Here is a 7,258-nt window from a genome sequence, read left to right as displayed (position 1 = left end):
AGGGAGGTGATTCTGCCCCTCTACTCTGCTCTCATGAGACCTCACCTGGAGTACTGCGTCCAGCTCTGGAGCTCCCAGCCTAAGAAGGACGTGGACCTGTTGGAGCAGGTCCAGAGGAGGGCCATGAAGATGATCAGAGGGATGGAGCACTTCTCCTGTGAGGACAGGCTGAGAGAGTTGGGGCTGTTCAGCCTGGAGAAGAGAAGGCTCCAGGGAGACATTATGGTGGCCTTCCAGTACCTAAAGAGAGCTTATAAGAAAGACTGGGAGAAACTCTTTAGCAGGGCTTGTTGTGGTGGGACAAGGTGTAATGGTTTTAAACTAGAAGGAGGTAGATTTATACTGGATATAAGGAAGAATTTTTTTACAATGAGGGTGGTGGAACACTGGAACAGGTTGCCCAGAGAGGTGGTAGATGCCCCATCCCTGGAAACATGCAGGGCCAGGTTGGTCGGGGTCCTGAGCAACCTGATCTGGTTGGAGATGTCCCTGTTCCTTGTAGGGGGGTTGGACCAGATGACCTTTAAAGGTTCCTTCCAACCCAAACTATTTTATGATTCTATGATGCTATAATCTCAACTAGGCTCCCTTCCCCAAGAAAGGTTGGACCAGATGATCTTTTGATATCCATTCCAACCCGGGCTGTTCCACAATTCTATAAAAAGGCAGCCAAGGCATACCTTTTAAAGAGAAGAGCCAGGTTAAACCGAAGTTTTGGAAGCAACTGGCTTGCAAGAAGAATCTCCATGTGGAAATAAATCACTGTAATACCCTCTGAAGAAAAGAAAAAAATGTTTTGAGTTGAGAACCCTTTGAAGTCATGGTCTTGGGGGAATTTTAACTGCTAACCTTCCTGCTTTCAAAACACAGATGCATTCCTTCTTACTTGCTGTGCTTTTCTAACAGACAGCAAGCAGAGAACTTTTGCAGGGCCCTGCTCATTTTAAAGAAATGCTAATTTTTACAGTGTATTGATGTTTGGGAAGGCAACTAAGCAGTGTGGTGAGAAAATAAAGACACCTAAAGTTTCACCACAATGTAGAGTGATTGCTTCTAAACACCTGCTACACTTCCCTTTTCTAGCTCTTCAGCTGTATTTTCAGAGGTCAGCTGAACTTCACCTATTGACCCAAAGTATGGTGTGTTCCTTCGAGAGCATGGCCTTCCTAGTGATGGTTTGTGTCCTCCCGCTATAAATATTCTTCCTGATCTCTTTTAGAACTTGATGGACTATTTTGGGAAGATAATACAAATACTTACAATGAGGATTACGGGGGGGAAATAAAGTATGTCTCTCTAAGTAGAATGACTCAAAAAAAAATGCTTTTCTGCTTCATAAAAGCACTAAACCCTCTTAGATTCAAATATGTGTGTATGACATACAAATACAGCTTTAGATTCAAATGTGTGTGTGTGTGACATGCAAATGCAACTTCACAGTTAGATGCAGAGACAAGTTCCTATAGTACATCCACAAATACCTTTTTAAAGTTTATACTGAAAGATTCTGTTTCAGAGGGAAAACTCTGAAAAAACTACAGCCTGAGTGTTTTATTCCAGGACACACCAGCCTCTATAGGAGAAATCACAGGAGAATCATAGGAGCATAATTTGGAACAGGATATCATGTCGAACATTGCTTATTTGACACAACTTTTGTTCTGTTTCAAAGGTTTGGAGGCTGTTCTGGATGTAAGGAGTGAATCAGACTCAAGAGGTTGCTGAGAATTTAAAAGAGCTAAAAATCCACAATTCTAAGTGTTACGTTACCCCAAAATAGAAAATACAGTAATTTTTGCAGAAAAAAAAAGAGAGTACATACTAGTTAATAATCAGATGTATTGCCTCTTTCTTTGCCCAAAGAATTGTAAAAGTTAAATATTTGGCTTCATATCAAAACTGCTGATAGCCAGGACATTGAGTTTCATATGGATCTCATTTAATTTACTAACAATTAATAGTAAAAATTGAAAAATTATTGTTTTTTGTTTTAACTATATTAAATCCAATTTGGCCTTTATTCGGATAATAAAGCTACTGAGACCATTTTAATTCATCAGGCTTCCAGCTGAAGATCAGGTAATTCATACGGCATACTTATTAAAACAGGTTACACCTGATTTGCTCTTAATTACAGTCTCAACATAATGCATTGCCATATGAATAGTTACATGTATTTCTCCAGGGCTATAAATGACTACAGCAGTTTTGTGATCACTACTCCAGTTATTTTTTAACTAACTGATAATACATCCATAGAATTTCTCATGAAATATGAGTCAGCTGAACAAAGCTGCCAGTTTAATTAACCCAGTGATGAAGTTTCTTCCTACCTTGCCTCATAAAACCATCACTATTTTATTTTGCCACAATGACCCAGATAAAAAAGGACTGCATCTGCAAGAAAAATTCCTTTAACGAGAGCCTTTTAATTGTCAGCAATTTGTTTACAATGTGCTACAAATTCGCACCTGCACACTATCCAATATTTCTGTGTTCCTTTTGATTTTTCATTAAAACTAGAATTTAAAAATTATGTAACCTGTAGCATGACCATGATGGGGTGGAAGTGGGAAGACTGCAACTTGCATAGCTGATTTTTAAGTATTGCAGATCAAATAGATATAGCACCCACATGTTCTCACGGTAGGATCGGCCATGGAGAGGCAGGCACACTTTTCCGCCTCATGATAAGTAACTCATACGCAGTTTACTTGCTTTTGAGCCATCTGCTTGTATATTGGCCTATGTGATTGTTTCTCTTCCTATAACAACCACAGTCATCTTGACTTCTGGGGCATGCTACTGGCAGAGAAACGCCCTGTTGACAGCATGCAGGCAAACCACACATGTCTATGTCATTGCCTGGACATGTTATTCTAAGGTTTGCTAGATGCCAGGGTGAGAAGCGGCAGCAGGGCTGGTGCAGAAGTGCAGATGGAGTGGATGGAAGTGGGACTGCACATGGGTACATGGAAAGAGCAGAGTAGGAAGGCATATTCCTTGGGGCAAGCGTACCACAGGGCTGGACACCATAACAGCACACCCCAAGAAAGGAAAGAACAATGTCTCCCACTGCTACACTGACAAAGGGGCAGGCGACAAGTTAACAAATCCACCACAATGGTTGTGCCAGTGGCATCGCCATTAGAGGAGGCTGTAGCATCCCAGAGAGGGTTAGCTGCTATAACTTTGGCATTATTAGGGCCAATGTTCTTCTTCCTGGGATCTCCAGCCTGAACGCCTGGTACTGAGCTCTGCTATCTTTAGAGAGCAGCCTGCATTTACTACTCTGACTTTCGCCTGCATTGATCTATTTTTGCCTTTGCAACTGAGCAAAGTTGTCAGAGTTTATTTGTAATCACTAAGGGAAGATGCCAGATGTTTGGCAGCTTTATGTCACTGGAAAAAAAAAAAAAGTTGAATAGCCTTTATAAAACACAGAACCAGAGTTAGAATCTAAGCCAAGGAGTTTAAATTGGTGCTGCCTGTGTGACCTGCCCCTGCTGACAGGTGGAAGGTGACTCGCAGCAACAGCTCTGTATATGCGTCTGCTGTTTGAGAAAAGCTGCTCAGAGGGTAATGAGAAAATGCAGGTGTGTGAGGGATTTCAGTGATGGTCCGTGTAGGGCCACTGTGGGAAATTGCAAGCTGCACACAGCTGTGAGAACACAACCTTGGAGAGGGGAACCAGGGGGTTCATTATTGACCAGGATGTTGCTGCTATCCTGGAAACGCTGTTAGCCAGCCGGGCACGTACTTGGCAGGCCTTGCTGCATGCACTGGCCACACGTGCACCAACACCTGCTCAGTACTCTTCTGCTGAATCTGCTGAGGGTATAAACAGAGGCGGCTGGGAGCAGAGGGAGAGAGAAAGGACCTAGAGCACACTCTACAAACAACAGGGGACACCCTGAAGGTGCTCCGCCTACCTCAATTCTCTGCTCTGACCCTGCTGATCATCATCCTCCTGCTCGGCGGTGTCTCCGGCTTAGTCGGGTTGGTAAGACTCTCATAAAGGGGAAAACAATACACTAGTAACTGTTTATGCCAGGAACTGTAACTGCTTATGCTAGTAACTGCTTATGCTAGGCTATAATAGAGCAATAAATACTGTTGTGCTTTTAAATATCATATGCTGGGTGATCTTTGTGCACAGGAATCCTACAAACCAGTTACAGCAGGCAATGCTATCTCTTGTACAGCAAGAAAGCGGCATCCATATTTATTCCTTTGCAGTTAACATCAATAACAAGTTCAGGGAAGGGCATTCTCACTTTGGAGCAACTTGGGCGCCTGTGTTAAGGTTTCTGTTCACTACATAGCACTAGAGATGTGGGTATCTCCCAGCAGCAGTGATTCCTAAGGAGAATGGTACAAAGAAGCTAACTGTCTCTTAGACATAGGTGGATCACTCTCTCTTGGGTACCAATTACCACAGTAGCAACAGGTAAGTCTGACTCGGTTATTGTGCTGGTGGCCCATAGATCAGACCATCTTAAGGGACAGGAGCAAGCTGATTTTGTTGGTTGTCTCCAGCACTAGTTTATCTGACAAAGTTAAGATTTGCTTGTTTTTTTGTATGCACTGCTTTTGCCCAGATCTTTAAGAAAACTTTGGTGAGAATGAGTATTATAAGGCAGGCTCCCACAGCCCATTCAAGTCAACTTTATAGCCCTGTTTGTGTGCTTCCATATCGATAACTCGCTTGTGTGCCTAAGCCCAAATTGCATGGAGAAAGGAAGAAAATTTTGTTAGAAATCCATCATTTTGCCTAGTTGGGAAGTTTTCAGGACTGTGTGTTTCAGGGCATTTAAAAAAAAAAAAACCAATCCTTAAATGCCATCTAGTGGTAAAAGTGACTTTCTTTTTACATTTCATTACAGAGAAACGCAACTGAAAAACAAGCACTGTGTGAAGTCATGGTTAGACCCGTTTGGATTTACATCTCCTCCACCCTCTCAGTTTTCATCTGCTGCAAATCTTCAGAAACACAGTGTTTGAACTTCTGGCATCATTTTTCATCCTCTTTTCACTGCTTAAACTTTATAATCCATTATTTTCACAGTGAAATACATGACTTGCAGACCAAAGACCTGAGATTTGGCCAATCTTTTAATAAGAAGACAATGTGATCCTCTGAACTTAATACAATTTCATACAAGACAGTGGATGAAATCTCTGCTCTTCCAGAAAGTATCTTCCTTCAGCTCAGGTCCTTGTTCACTTATACACATTAAGTGAAACTATCTTGATATAAAGGCATTACCTAAAATGAAACACTTCTTGGTACAGACAACATACTAATTCTTAGCCAATAAGACATAACTTTCTGATCAGAAACTATGGGGGAGCAAAACTGAGGACTGAAACTTTGGGGGTTTTTTTAACATCTCTTAGGACCCATAGTTCACACTAGAGGCTTACTCTCTTTTCTAAAATGCTTTAAAGAAGACAGCTACATATTTTTTTGCCCATTTCTTTTCAGTCAGGATATGCCTAGATGTAGATTTGCCTCTTGCCTGCTCATGCAGACCACCCTCCAGAGTTAAAGCACTTGGTTCTGGCAGTTTCTGGTCAGAATACTTAATGATCTGCACATAAGTGCATGACCTGATTGCCTTTGCAGTAAAAAGTAGAGTTCATGCTAAAATAACACTGCAACATAATGTGATTTTTGAGTTCACATATTTTTGGGCTTACTATTTGTTTGAAATGGGTCATTATTTCAGTGGCTACAAGAAGTAAGTGAACAAAGGCAGCACTACTTCAGCTTCTAACTACTGGACTGAAACTGTTGCATTATCTGCTCTCCACAACAGTTGCATAAAGTTCAAGCTTGCTTGTGTTCAGTGAGGTCTAACCCGAAACCTATTGTAGTCCCATGTTTCTACTAGGCTTTAGGAAGTAGTGGCATAAGGCCAAACTACAAATATTGCAGAAGTGCCTAGATAGATTGCAGTGACAAAAATAATTGCTAATTTGATGCTGAGACAAAAGTTTCACAGGCAATAAGCCACGCCCTTGTATTCAGCAGCCAAAAAGCATGCCACAGAAGCAGGGCTACAACTTTGTGGCCTGCATCATGACACACTGCAAACTTTAAAGCCCTCATCTCTTTGGAGACACTTTCAGCATAATGAGAACCAGCAGTCAAGGTAAGGTCAAAACAATAACAAAAAAGTTATATGAAAACATATGAAATGTATATACATGAAATGTATACATTACTTCACTTCCTCTAAAGGCGGTGCATTACTCAGAAGATATCTGCTAGCAGGAGTAGATGTCTGTGCATGTAATACACTCACTTTTGAAAGGTCTAAAAACCATTAGGCTGTAACCTACTATGATGTACTTCTAGTCTCTGGAGCAAGGAGCAAAAGCGACAAAGGATACCATGCTTAAGTTAACAACTGAGAAGTTGTGCTTGTCAGAGATAAAACACACTTAAGAAACAGAAGTCTGCAAGGTCAAAGTTTGAAAAATTATTGTATTGAGGTGGCACTGGGGGCAGAAACCCAAGAACTCTCTGCAGCTGCTTCTAGAAATTTCAGCCACAGAATTTCATACAGGACTGCAATACTCAGCACAGATTTTACATAGTAGCCTCAAATGCTGCTCAGACAGCTACAACGGCAATACTCTCCAGGCACTGCAATTTCCAGTCAGAATCTGCAGCAGTTTACCACAGTAGGCTGAGAAATCTCAAGTTAAAAAAAAAAAAAAAAAAAAAAGGCAAGCAAAACCGTGCTGTGCTGTTGTAGAATACAACACCCCACTGTACATCCGAGAATTACTTTTCACTCTGTCACGTGGTGGAGATTAAACGTCACAGTATGCCAACACGAGCAAGCTCTCCCTGGTGCAACCAAGTACAGATGCTGGTTGAGGCCTTTAACAGATCTCGGGCCGTTAACTGACTTCCAGGTCCGAGATCGCCCCGAGCTTAACACTCCGTTCTCTGGGGGGGTTTCTGGTCACCCCTCAGCTTCTCTCCGACGCTGCCTCCCTACCACCACCCACAGCCACCACAAGCGACGACTGCCAACCTCCCTTCGGGAGCCGCCCCCGCCCCCGCAGCGGCTTTTATCGGACCCGGGCCCCGCCCACCCCAGCGCGTCGCTTGGCAACCATACGCTGGCGCCAGGCGCCTGCGCGCCACCCCGCATGCCACTTCCGGCTTTTCCGGACGCCTTCCGGCTTGTGTCGCGTTCCCGCCCCACGAGCCGGTCCTCGCGCGCCGCGGAGAAACTTT

This window comes from Chlamydotis macqueenii, chromosome Z, assembly GCF_036417535.1.
Source record: "Chlamydotis macqueenii isolate bChlMac1 chromosome Z, bChlMac1.mat, whole genome shotgun sequence".
NCBI classification, from domain to species: domain Eukaryota; kingdom Metazoa; phylum Chordata; class Aves; order Otidiformes; family Otididae; genus Chlamydotis; species Chlamydotis macqueenii.
The sequence above is the reverse complement of the archived record's forward strand: the minus strand, read 5'-3'. Positions refer to the sequence as shown.